This window comes from Sus scrofa, chromosome 5 (genome assembly GCF_000003025.6).
Source record: "Sus scrofa isolate TJ Tabasco breed Duroc chromosome 5, Sscrofa11.1, whole genome shotgun sequence".
NCBI classification, from domain to species: domain Eukaryota; kingdom Metazoa; phylum Chordata; class Mammalia; order Artiodactyla; family Suidae; genus Sus; species Sus scrofa.
The window spans coordinates 83,717,827-83,731,501 of record NC_010447.5 but is presented as its reverse complement, the minus strand read 5'-3'; the positions used below and the strand labels follow the sequence as shown (position 1 = coordinate 83,731,501).

The window sequence follows — 13,675 nt, the reverse complement described above, 5'->3', positions numbered from 1 at the left end:
TCTTCTCTAGTGATACATTTCATAATGAATTCCGGTCTAAAATGTGATCCTGGTTTTCATCAGAATTTTTCTTATTCTATTTTTGGCTGAAATGGGGTAAAGAGCCAAATGACTTGGCTCTGTTTTGTCTAGTGTTTGTGGTTTCACATGGTTTTAATATGCTTGAGGATAAGATTTCATTTTGAAGAGAAGGGTTTAAGGCCCCAGTGGTCCAGCACAGTGAGCTGTGTGCGCTCTCTCTTTCTAAAGAAGGCCATAATATTTTTATCCTTTTTAAGAGACTGAAGACCATAGCTTTTATGGATGGATTCATCAATGTATTGGGGATGAAACTGGTCTTTAAACCATAAAAGTATTATTTCACTCCTTATTTAAAATTCTTAAGATCTCTGCATTATTTGTCTATTGCTATAGAACCAACCACCACTGAATTTTTATGTTTTTGAAACACAAAACTATGTCTTGGCTCACAGCTCTATGGGTCAGCAATTTGGGTTGGGCTCAGCAAGATGGTTCTTCTGCTGGTCTCCCCTTGTGACTGCAGTCATCTTGTGCTTGACTTGGTTTGGATGACCTAGGTGGCCTTACCAGCTGCTGGTACTAGTTTTTGCCTGTGGGGCTCTGGTTCTCCACCACATGGCCTCTCATCCTCCCGTTGGCTAGACCAGCCTTCTTTCCATGGTAGACAAAGGGCAGCGTTATAAGAAGGAAAGAGTAGGAGCTGTAGGGGCCTCTCGAGACCAAGTCTCAAATGCCTCACGATGTCACTTCTTCCACATTCTCTTGGTTTCAAGGCCAGTCCCAATTCCAGGAGAGGGAACATACACTTGGCTTCTTAATGGGAGGAGCCTCAAAAACCACATTGCAGAAATTCCTGCTATGGTGCCATGGGTTAAAGGATCTGGTGTTCCTGCAGCTGTGATGTAGGTCACAGCTAAGGCTCAGATTCAGTCCCTGGCTCTGGAACTTCCATATGCCATGGATGTGGCCTTAAAACACACACACACACATTGCAAAGGGACATCCAGATAGGGATGTAAGGATTATAGTGATCATCTTTGCAGGCAATCTGCTACAGCTTCTCTTCACAACTGGCATAAAAACCAAATTGTCGCCATGGCCTCCACGTGCCTACATTATCTGACTTCCTTTTCAGTCTTCTATTGGTCCACGCTTCCCTTTGTTCATTACCCTCCTTTCTGTCATTCAAACCACCCCACCTCGTTATTGCCTCTGTCCCAAATGATCCTTCCTCATATCTTGGCTCCTTTGTTATTCAGGTCTCAGTTAAATGTCACTAGTATTTTTTCAAAACAAATTTATTAAGGTATGATCAGCATGTCAAAAAGCTGTGCATATGTAGCATGTACAACTCTATGAGATTGGGGATAAACATACATCCATTAAACCATCACCAGCATCCAGGCCATAGACATATCCATCACCTCCAGAGTTTCCTCCGATCTCTATGATTATTATTATTATTATTAGTGTCTGGTGAGAACATTAAACGTAAGATTTATACTTAGCAAATTTAAGTATACCATGTGGTATTGTTGGCCATGGACTATGCTGTATAGTAGATCTCCAGAATTTATCTGGCATGGTCGAGACCGTACCCTTTGACTATTGCCTGCTCATTTTCCTCTCCCCCTACCAGCCACGGGTAACTACCATTCTACTCTCTGCTTCTATGAGTTTGACTATTTTATTTGATTGTATTTTAGGCTACACTCACAGCATGTGGAAGTTCCCAGGCCAGGGATCAAACCTGTGCCACAGAAGTGACAATGCCCAATCCTTAACCTGCTGCATGACCAGGGGCCTCCCAGAGTTTGGATATTTTAGATCCCCACATATGAGAACCCTCAGAATTTCTTAAGCTTCCTTTTCTACTTTCTTAGCAACTCTTTATTATTGGCATGCTTTTGTCTATTTATTTATCACTCTGTGAAATTACCTTATTTTTTAAAAAACTCTACTTATTGCTAACTTTCACTGGAGTATAAGTTCTGTGGGAGCTAAGGCTTTGCTTGTTTTGTTTATTCCTATGGGTTCAGGGATGAAAACAATATCTACCATAGTGATTCTCAACCCTGGCTACACTTTAGAACCACCTGGAGGGTGCAGGGTGATGCCCAGGCTGCCATCCAGACAACTGAGAATGGCCAAGGGATCACAGAGGGTGGGCTAACCACTGGTCTAGCCTGAAACTTCAGAGAAGAGCAGGTCTGGGTCTTAAAGAGAAGGCAAGGTTTAGGAAAGTGGGGGAAAGAAGGCCTGTCAGAGCGGACGTAGGAGAAACGCGGGGGAAAGGAAATGGGTGTCGCAGAATGAGTCATGCCAGGAACAGGCTTGTAAACTGGATTTGATAAGCAGTTGGTAGCAGTTGGTACATTGACCATTCCTCCTGAATTTTCCAGACTAGCTGATTTGAAATACTTCATTCCATTTTCTATGTAAATCTAAGCAAAATATCTTCTAGCATTTCGGTATCTAGACTCCATTCCTAAGGCAGAAGCAACACAAAAATCATAGTTAAGTGATGAATCTTTTTTTTTTTTCTTCAGAAAATATATACTCTGATATGGGAAATCTTATCATTGAAGGAAGCAACTTTGGATTCTTCAGTGGAGCACAGAAGTGCTAAAAGTGATGCGTTAGATTGTTCTGTAAGAAGATTGGAGATTAGGGAGTTCCCGTCGTGGCGCAGTGGTTAACAGATCCGACTAGGAACCATAAGGTTGCGGGTTCGGTCCCTGCCCTTGCTCAGTGGGTTAATGATGCGGCGTTGCTGTGAGCTGTGGTGTGGATCGCAGACGCGGCTTGGATCCCGAGTTGCTGTGGCTCTGGTGTAGGCCAGTGGCTACAGCTCCGATTCGACCCCTAGCCTGGGAACCTCCATATGCCATGGGAGCGGCCCAAGAAATGGCAAAAAGACAAAAAAAAAAAAAAAAAAAAAAAAAGATTGGAGATTAGAGACTGGGAAAGGAGAGAGGTTCCCCAGCCAGGCTGGTGCACTTATCCAGGTGTAGTGGTTAAGGGTTACGGTGATGGGAATATAACTTCAAGGGTAGCTGTGGGAGGCGCTTGGAAAAAAGAAGCAAGTCACAGCTTATGATGTGTCACAGCTAGAAGAGAAGGGTGGCCTTACCCTCCTGGGTTAAATTATTCCGGAGAGCATTTATATTGATCAGTTTCACAGAATTAAATTCACTTAGTGCTGTGTGTTACCTGAGTGACAGGGCAAAGAGCAGAGACAAAAAGCCATTTTTTTCTGACATGTAGTTTCCAAAAGCCTAAATCCTTTATTTTAAAAATTGAGATGTGATTCACATACCATTAAATTCATTCTTTTAAAGTGGCTTTTAGTATGTTCACAGGGTTGTGCTATCACACCGTCATCACTAGCTCATCCAGAACGTTTTTATCACTCCCAAAACAACCCTGCACCCAATAGTAGTCACCCTCTCCCTCTCTCCCCATCTCTTGGCCACCACGAAGCTACTTTCAGCCTCTATGGGTTTGCCTATTGTGAACATTTCATATACATGGGATCATATAGCATATGACTTTTTGTGACTGACCTCTTTCATTTAGCCTAATTTTTTCATGATTTATCTATCTCGAGCATATATCAATACTTTATTCCTTTGTATGGCTGAATACTACTTCATTATATGGATACACCATACTTTATTCATCAGTTGATGGACATTTGGGTTATTTCTACTTTTTGGCTTGTATGAATAATGCCTAAGCCCTGTGTTTTTGAAATTGCCTTTACCGCATTCATGAACCATTTTTAGTATTTCAAGGCCGCTACTGGAAACATCTCATTGGCTCACCCAAATGTTAGAATGATGCGATTAAAACTGGAAGATCAGGCCACTCCTCTTCTCCAAACACTCCAATGGCCCCCTTCTCGTGCATGGCAAAAGACAATCATGAGCACAGACTCTAACACTTTCTTCAATCTGTTCTATTAATTGAGTCTCCTGGTCCCATCCTCTGTCTCAGTGGCCTTGACCTTCTAGTTGATACGACACCACTTTGGGTCCTGCTCTCTTCTCGGGATCTGTCCCCCTTGTTTGCCCCTCTCTCCCAGGGATCTCAGTGGATCACTCTGCCATGTCCTCTAGATCTTTGCTCCAATATCACCTTCTTAGACCTTTTCTGACCTCACTGTTGAAAAGAAGCCCCCGTACCCCCATTGTACATTGCATATCCAACCTCCCTTCCTGCTGTGTTTCCCTTAGAACTTATTCTATTTTATTTATTTATCTTACTTATTGCCTATCTTTATTAAAATGCAAACTCCGTGAGAGTAGGAACTTTGATGCGTTGTGTTCAATGCTATATCCCCAGCACCTGGAATTGTATCTGTGGGATAACAGGGGTTCATTAAGTATATGCAGATTGAATGAATGAGTGAATATACTTTTTTAAAAAAAGGAATACAAGTGAATATACTTTACATTAGGCTGCTCAGTTTATCTAAAATATCAAATTTCTTTGTTTTTGACTGGGAAGATAACCATGTGGCATGAAATTATGTCTATCTCATGCCGTTTGAGAGTTATAATGTAAAAAATACAACATTATCACTTAGATGCATCCATTTTTTAGTAGAAAAACCTCCAGAAACCTGGATTTATGTGGGGGAGGTTGTGGAGAACATGGGGTGCCTTATGTAAGAAGTGTGGGAACAACTATTCTAAACAGCTGTTTAAAAGGATCTTGGTTAATGCAGTTAGTTAATTACTGAGAAATTCCAGGAAAAAAAAAAAAAAAGAGCTGCATTCTAAACAAACGTTTATCAGCACATACCATTTGACTGGTCTACTGTTCAAAGGTTCCTGTTGCAACTCATTTTGGCAGCGCTTGTGTAAAACTGAGGCAGCAGTAAGTGACAAAGGTTTTATTTATCTCCTGTTATTATCTGTTGACTTTTGAAACACTCGGTAACCAACAGTGGCCGATGAGCCAATCCATCAGAAAAGGTGAAGCAATGTCTTGTGAGGCCCATGGTTCCCACCAGCCTGCTTGGACCTCTCCAAGCCATTGAGAGAGCTGATCTCAATGAGTCTTTTTATTTGTCCAGCTGTGTGAACTGAGCCTCCAAAAGGAGAAGCAGCGTTTTCAAAGCCACACTGTTGAATAAGAATCTGCCAAAGTTAAAAGCAACTAGTACTAATTTGAGAGAGTTAATATTAACTGTACTCTAATTGCGCTGGATATTTTCTATACGTACATTACCTCACTTCATTAGCAGCACAACCTTTGAGAAAGATATTATTTTTCCCTTTTACATTCCAGAGGCCTGAGACTCCCAGAGGCTGAGTAACTTGCCCAAGGTTCCAAGTAAATGGCAGAGCTAGGATTCAAATCTCATTATTTTTATTATGAAAATCTTTGATTTCTTTCTCTGAGGTCTGAAGTCTCCAAGTGGGAAAATTTCTTTCTTTAAAGGTCTCATATTTCCTGTCCCTTGACAGTCACAAAGAATAATGATGATGATCATGATAACGATGATGCATACTTCCTGGGTGCCTGTACTGTACCCAGGCATTATTCTAGTACCCAGGGAATCTGATTTAAAAGAAAGGAAGAAAAATCCCTGCTCTTGTTGGGAAAGAAAATGAACATAATATGGAAATAATTTCCCTAGCTTTTTAGGAGGTGTTAAGTGGGATGAGGAAAATAAATGGAGCAAGGTAAGGGACACTGGAAGTATCTGAGAGCATGGCAAGTTCAAACAGAGTGGCCAGGGCAGCCTTCACTGCGAAGGTAATACTTGAGCAAAGACTTGAAGGAATTGACGATGCAGATATCTGGGATGAAGTGTCTGAGGCAGAGAGAAGAGCTGGTGCAAAGGCCCTGGGGTGAAAACATGCTCTGTGGGTTTGAGGGACAGTGAGAAGGCCAGTGTGACCGTAACGGTGAGAGTGAAGAGGAGAATGGTGGGAGATGGGGTCAGATGACATGGGGACCTGTTGTGCAGGGCCTTGGAGGCTACAGTAAAGGCATCGTTTGACTCTTACTGTCAGTGAAATGCGGGAGTCTTTGTCAGATTTTGGGGGAGTGAGTGACTGGATCAGATTTATATGTTAAAAGGATCTCCTTGGCTCTTGTGGTGTGGAAAGTGAAGGGGGAGGAGAATGGCCATACCAGGTAAGAGCCTGCTTCAACAACCTAGACAAGCAGGAGTTCCCGTTGTGGCTCAGCAGTAATGAATCTGACTAGTATCCATGAGGACATGGGTTTGTTCCCTGGCCTTGCTTGGTGGGTTAAGTATCCAGCGTTGCCGTCAGCTGTGGTGTAGGTCGCAGACGAAGCTTGGACTCCGCGTCGCTGTGGCGGTGGTGTAGACCAGCAGCTACAGCTCCGATTCGACCCCTAGCCTGGGAAATTCCATATGCTGTGGGTATGGCCCTAAAAAACAAACAAACAAACAAAAACTAGACAAGAGATGATGGTGGCTTAGATCAGAGTGGGAAGTGACTGGGTCTGGATAAGATTTGCTGAGGGTTATGAGAGAAACAGAGGCATCAAGGATGCCTATGGCTTTCCTATCAGTAATCTCTCTACTGAACCCTCTCAGCAACACCAAAGCAATGGAATGCAGGGTTCAAGAACCTTCACAATATGTGTGTGACACGTGGCAAAATATCTTGTAGTCTGAGGAGGAACCAAAATACTATGAACTATTTCATCAAAACAGTCCCTCTATACAAGTTAAGAGTATTTTAAATTCTAAGGATCAAGGATTGGAATCTAGTGCCCTTATCTCTCTGCTCAATATGATCAGAGTTAATCTCTGAGCCCCAAGTTCTTTTTCTATAAGATGCGGGTTACTGTTCTTCTATCTCAACTGTGACATAAAGTGAACTCTGAGAATAGTGACTTTGTTTGGATAACTGCTGTACCCAGACACTTACAATGGTGCCTGGCACATAGTAAGTGCTCAATAACGTCAAATGACTAAATGGAAGAGAGTGTACTCAAAGATCTTTGGGGGAAAAAATATAAGTCTATGTTAGGTTTATTATTAGTGGACTAAGACAACTGCCAAGACCAGCAGCTTTGAGGGAGGCCTAAATGAACAGGATAATTACTTTGCTTTGACTCAGCCTGTCACTTCTAGTTGTTCATATAATGGAATAATGAGGACATCCCCTCAGAGTTTCTAGCCTCTGGTGCTCATATGCATTTTTTATAAGCCAGCAGCACCTGGACAACTTATGTAAGAGCAGCTTTGATGAGCAGCCTCTTTTTAATTAAGGACATCTGCTTTTTTTTTATTAGGCTCATTAGAGAGTTTCTTTGCACCATGAATCTGATCACTGGTGAAGTTGATAATGAAAATATACAAGGTACATAACGCCAGGGGGAACTGAATTTTCATCTCGAGTCAATGAGTTAATACAAGAAAGCGCTTAGTACAGCACTGGAAGATACTGCAGAAGCACTAGCCATCCTTATTGCTATCTGCTCATTCATTCATTCATTCATTTTCCTCCTCCCCCCTTCTCTCCCTCCCTCTTCTCTTCTTCCTTTCTCTGTCCTGGCTTCTTAGCTTCCTTTCTACTTTCTCTCCCTTCCCCCGTCGTCCCAATTCACGAATCCACTCATTTTGTGACTGTTTTCTGACCCCTGGTTTGTGGCAGGTCCTGTGGCAGATGTCGGGCATATGAAGATGAGTGAAATACTGCCTCTATGCATGAGATAGTAATAGGACGCCAACTAGAAAACAACGTGGAAATAGCATCTGTCCAGCCCATATTTTCCCTGATATTAATGTAACATAAATGCCGGAGTGGGTTCCCTAAGTTTCTCAGACGTCTGAGATTCTCTTTCTCTTCATATGGGAATGAAATGTCTCCAGCCTCCATTGCATGTACTCTGGGAAATTCAGCACACTACCCAAGCTTCCTGAGGATTGCGGTTGGTCACAGCTTATTCCAGTTTCTTCCCGGCTTTTCTTTGTCATACTGTCTCCTACCTTTTCTAAGCTAGATCTGAATGGATTTACCACAAAAACCCAAAGCTCTACTACTTAAGGTTACTATGGATAAGAGATTTTTACTATGTGTTATGTGTGGATAAGAGGAGAAGGGGTGTGTAATTTAAGCTCAGAGCAGGAACATAACTCCATATGCAATGTCAGGATACCTTGAGATTAGCAGGCTTTTCTGCAATTCCCTCACTAGAAATCCTCTTTCAGACTTCAGCTTATTGCTCTAAATGGGACTCTGTTTCACTCCCTCTACTTTTCTCTTATAACCCCTCTTCTGGTCCTTCTAAAGACTGGGGTGGGCTCCCAAGTAGGGAAAGTAGGGAAACACCAGAGAGAAGGTTGTAGTAGAAATTCAGGCAGCTGATGACAATGATTTGGACCATTATAAAGGGAGGTGGTGAGTGAATAGACTGAGACATTTTTTTTTTTTTCTTTTTACGGCCATACCTGCACTACATGGAAGTTCCCAGGCCAGGGATTGAATTGGAGCTGCAGCCATGGCAACACAGGATCTGAGCTTCATTCATGATCTATGCTGCAGCTTGCGGTCATGCCGGATCCTTAGCCCACTGAGCGAGGCCAGGGATCGAACCTGCATCCAGAGACAACATTGGGTCCTTAAGCCACTGAGCCACAACAGGAACTCCAAGAACTTTTTTGAAGGTAGAGTTGACAGGTTTGTTGATGGATTGGATACAGGATTTTAGAGAAAAAAGGTCAAGATGGCTCCAGAGTCATTGGCTTGAGCAATAGGAAAATTACAATTAGTAAAAGTAACTCATGTTTAATGCAGAATATCTGGAAAATACAAGTAAGAAAACAATAACTATCCACAGTTCCTATTACTTCAAGATAATCATTGTTAACATTTTAGTATGTTTCCATCTAGTCATTTCTTCCCTGCCTTGTTAATTGTAATAGGCTTCTTTTTTCTATGTGGGTGTATGTGTACAGATGTGCAAAAATATAAATACACATACAGAGCAATATATATGTATATATACACATGTATTACTTTAGCTGCACAGAATACATATTTATTCTGCTTTTTAAAAAACTTAACATAATGATAACACCTCTGAGCTATTGATACCCAACATTTTTCTGTTAGCAAGCAGCGTAATGCTTCCAAACTACCTTGAAGGATTATTTTGTAATTATTATTCTGAGTATTTCCCTCGGTCATTAAATGGTTTCTTAAACCTATTTTAATAGGTGCATAATGTACCCCAATATAGCTTGTAACAGAATGTCTTTAGCCATTTCTTGACTGTGGAAAGCTAGCTATTTTGCATTTTTGTGCTTGAAACATAATGTTGCAATCTTTGTATGTAAATATTTGTGTGTGACTTATGATTTCCTCATGATAAATTGCTAAACATGAAATCAGCAGGTCAATATTTTTTTTTTTTTTTGGTCTTTTTTTTTTTGTTGTTGTTGTTGTTGTTGTTATTGTTGCTATTTCTTGGGCTGCTCCCGCGGCATATGGAGGTTCCCAGGCTAGGGGTTGAATCGGAGCTGTAGCCACCGGCCTACGCCAGAGCCACAGCAACACAGGATCCGAGCCGCGTCTGCAATCTACACCACAGCTCACGGCAACGCCGGATCGTTAACCCACTGAGCAAGGGCAGGGACTGAACCCGCAACCTCATGGTTCCTAGTCGGATTCGTTAACCACTGCGCCACGACGGGAACTCCAGCAGGTCAATATTTTTAAAGGCATAAAAATGACTTCTTGATTATTGATTGCATCTCAGCATTGTGCCTAACACATGACATTGAGCTGAGAGTTTAAGGTCCCCAACAGTGAGTCACTTAAACACTGCCTTATTCAGTTTCTCACCAGGCTTTTAAAACCAGTGCCTACTTCGCTTCCACCTTTGATTAAACTGAAAAGGCTAACTATAATTAATCTGTGTTAATGAGCATGAAGAGCATTTGAAAGTCATTTAGAAACCGATGATAATGAAATCTTTTCATCCACCCTTTATTTTATAGGAGAAGAATTTCCTTTTCCACCAACCCCATGCCAGCGTCTTTCATTCTCTGCCCTCCATTTGGCAGGGCATGGTCCTGAGCCCAATAGTAGATTTTTCTAAAACTAAGAGCCAAATCTAAAAATAATGAACATTTATTCCTAAACTATGGCTTCTCCAGATGCTAACTAAGGATGTCACTTAGGATGATGACCAATAACTGAAACCCAGTCATACAATTGGAGGGCTCTAGAGGTTCTGGCAAAGAAAAACATGAGAAAAAGTCTCTGGATGGCAAACAGTGTTAGGCTTGAACAGTGAGTCCTTGGTGTATGGTTTGGACTCTGATTTGTCTTCTCTGTGGTTTGGCAAGTGTGGCTATATTTTTCACCTATGATACGGTTAAATTGACTTGTTACTATTTGTATTCCATTTTGGGTCCCTCCCTGCCCTAATGCCCCATTCATACTCTCACCTCAGTTGACGTGAATTGATTATTTATTTTTTTGGCGTATGAAACAGTACCATGACTCTAAGGGAATTCAGAGAAGTAGCACCACCTACCTCATCCTTATTACCCTGTTCCCCTTCTTCCATTCTTTCCACATTATTCCCACCCACTTCTCAGAGGTAACAATCTCGTTAGTTCCTGGTTTATCTTTCTTGAATTTATTTTGCACAGAAGGATGTGTATTTTCTTATACACTTCTTTCTTACAGGAAGGATGGCATACAGCATACATTCTTTTATACTTGGCTTCTTTTTAGGTTGGCAATAATATATCCTGGAGACTATTCATAGTAATATCAGCTCATAGACATCTTCCCTTTGTTTTTTTTTGTTTTGTTTTGTTTTGTTTTGTTTTTTGTCTTTTTGGCTTTTCTAGGGCCGCTTCCTGCAGCATATGGAGGTTCCCAGGCTAGGGGTTGAATCAGAGCTGTAGCCACCGGCCTACACCAGAGCCACAGCAACGCGGGATCTGAGCCGCGTCTGTGACCTACACCACAGCTCATGGCAATGCCGGATCCTCAACCCACTGAGCAAGGCCAGGGACTGAACCTGCCACCTCATGGTTCCTAGTTGGATTGTTAACCACTGTGCCATGATGGGAACTCCCCCTTTGTTTTTTTTTTTATAGCAGTATAATATTTCATTGTGTGGGCATGTCATAGTTTATCCAACTAATCTCCTGTATTTGGGCATTTAGGTTGTTGAATATTTATCGTTGTAAACAACGATGCCATGAATAACCACGTAAGTGTATGTGTACATATATATTTGAATTGTTGAAGGTATATCTTCAAGTTAGATTTCTAGGATTGTGATTATTGATTCAAAAATAAGTACATATGCAGTTATTGTAATGTGTGACCAAATTTTTTTTGTGTGAAAAGTATTAACCAATTTGTAACCCCACTAGCATCTTTGAGGGTACCTCTCTTCCCATAGTCTTGTCCACAGAAAGTACAGTCATGATTTTTAATTTTTATCAGTCCGATAGCTGAGCAATGGTATCTCCCATACTCTGACTTCTGTCTCCTCAACTCAGCAAGACTGCTAAGTGAGTAGTGTTTGGCTACATCCTCCCTGCACTGTGGCCTGAAAACTGCCTCCCTGCAGAAGCCACACCAATCATAAGGCTCACCTCATTTCTTTCACTTTTCTCAGGGATGGCATTCCTGCGTTCTATCACCCAATGTATAAAAAGACCTTTGTTTTGTATATTTTGTCTAGTTTTCTAGTTGCATAAGATGAGCATAAATTTAGTCCCTGTTTACTCCATCAATAGTGGTAGTAGAAGTTGGTTCAATATTCATCTGATAAGATTTCTAGACATAGGAAACTATCAAAGATTATTAAAGCAATAGGAAAAAAAAAAACTTGGAACTGAATAGACACTTTCTCTTACACTGAAAGGGCCCAAAGAATTACATGCAGAGTGAATGCAATCAAATCCACCCTGTGAAAAATCCTTAACTCTGAAAGAATAAAGAAAATATTAGAAAAGTTCTACAAAGGGAGAAAAAAGAAAAGGAAGCTTTCTCTACAAAAGAAAGAGAAGTTGAGTGGCAACAGGCCTCTCATTGGCAGAATGCTGAAAGATGGTGGACCAGATTTGCAGAGGCCTGAAAGAATTTGATTTTGAATCTAAAATTACATAACCAGGCAAATTAGCATATGAGTGATTGTAAAGTTTTAAGAGAATACTGTGAACAGCTTAAGAGGAACAGATTTGAAGAGAAAGTCGAAATGGATGATTTTCTTGGAAAATATAAATTGACAAAATTGACTCAGGAAGATACAGAAAAATCAAATAAACCTATATTCACTGAAGAAGTTGAAAATGAATTTCAATATATACCTGTGACAAGGCACCAGGCCCAGAAGTATCTGTAGGCGAGTTTTATTGAGCTTGAAAGAACAGATGAAAAAATATGGAAACCTTTCTACCTCCTTCACAGAGGCTACCAGGCCCTGTTACCAAAGCCAGACAAGTATGGTGGACCAATGAAGGTCCTGTCAGAGACAGAAACCTTGCAAATTGCGGAAAACTGATAAAATGATGGAAAGAATTTTGTTACCCAGGTAATCCAAAGGATGAAAAGAAATCTTAAGTATCTGAACTGTAGCAACTACAGAAAATGGTTTACAGGCTAGGGTGTGAGGGAATAAAGCAAAGAAGCTGAATGTATTAAAATAAAGGAGTTTGGAGGGGGGGTCCCCATGAACTGAAATTCAGATCTTTGAAGAGAGGCAGCTGCCCCCCTTGTGCTAGTATTTCTGGGGTGTGGTGTGTGCTGAGGCTGGTTCTGCAAGTGTTGGAAAAACCCACAAACTGGATTCAGCCGTTGCTAGGGGAAGGAACTGCTGCTGGGGGAGGGTGAAGAAGCGTTGCCAGGATACCACACACAGGAAAAGGAAGCAGATAGTGAGATCGCAAGGAGCCGTCAGGAAGGAGCGAGTCCCTTCTTTCTTTAGTCAGAGACTAAGAAGGACCCCGCTGCCAAAGCAGAAATGTGGCTTGCAGCATTCCAGCCCCAGCATCACAAATCAAAGGATAGAAGGGTGGGCTTGGAGCTGAGCGAACCCAGAGAGCATGCACACAAAGGAAAATTTACACCCACCTCATTTATAAATGAATGAAAAAAATCTTTAAAGAATTCAGCCTGGTAAATCTAGCAGCGTAGAAAAAATTATATATCACAACAAAGCAGGGTTTATCCCAGGCGTACAAAGATGCTTCAGCATTCAGAAAGCTATTTATTAATGGTGGAAGTAGACAGATCTTGAAAAAGCATTTGGCGAAAGTCAATGCCTGTTCCTGATAAGATCTCTTAGCAAAAATTGAGTTAGAAAAAAATCGTTATATGTAATGGTGATACATCAGAAAAATTCCTATTAAGTCAGAAAAAAGACAAGGAGGCCTATTATCACAGCTACATTTTAACATTAAACCGAAGGGCTTCAAAATATAATTTAATGATAAAAAGGAAGAGTATAAATATATGAGTGGAAGAGATACAATTTGTCATTTTTGGTAAAAATCTCATGTACTATTTTAAGAAATCTAAGGAAAACAATGGAAAAACTAGTAAGACTAATATAAAAATTCAGAAGCTCACACACATGATCATATAAAAAAGCTAGAAATCATATCTTTCCTATGTATCAGGGATGA

General features: G+C 41.0%; 1 protein-coding gene across 3 annotated transcripts in view; it reads left to right on the top strand.

Annotated features, from left to right (window-relative positions):
- NR1H4 (nuclear receptor subfamily 1 group H member 4) overlaps positions 1-13,675 on the top strand; it is a 125,447-nt gene that overhangs the window by 1,167 nt on the left and 110,605 nt on the right. The gene's annotated exons all lie outside the window — the stretch shown is intronic.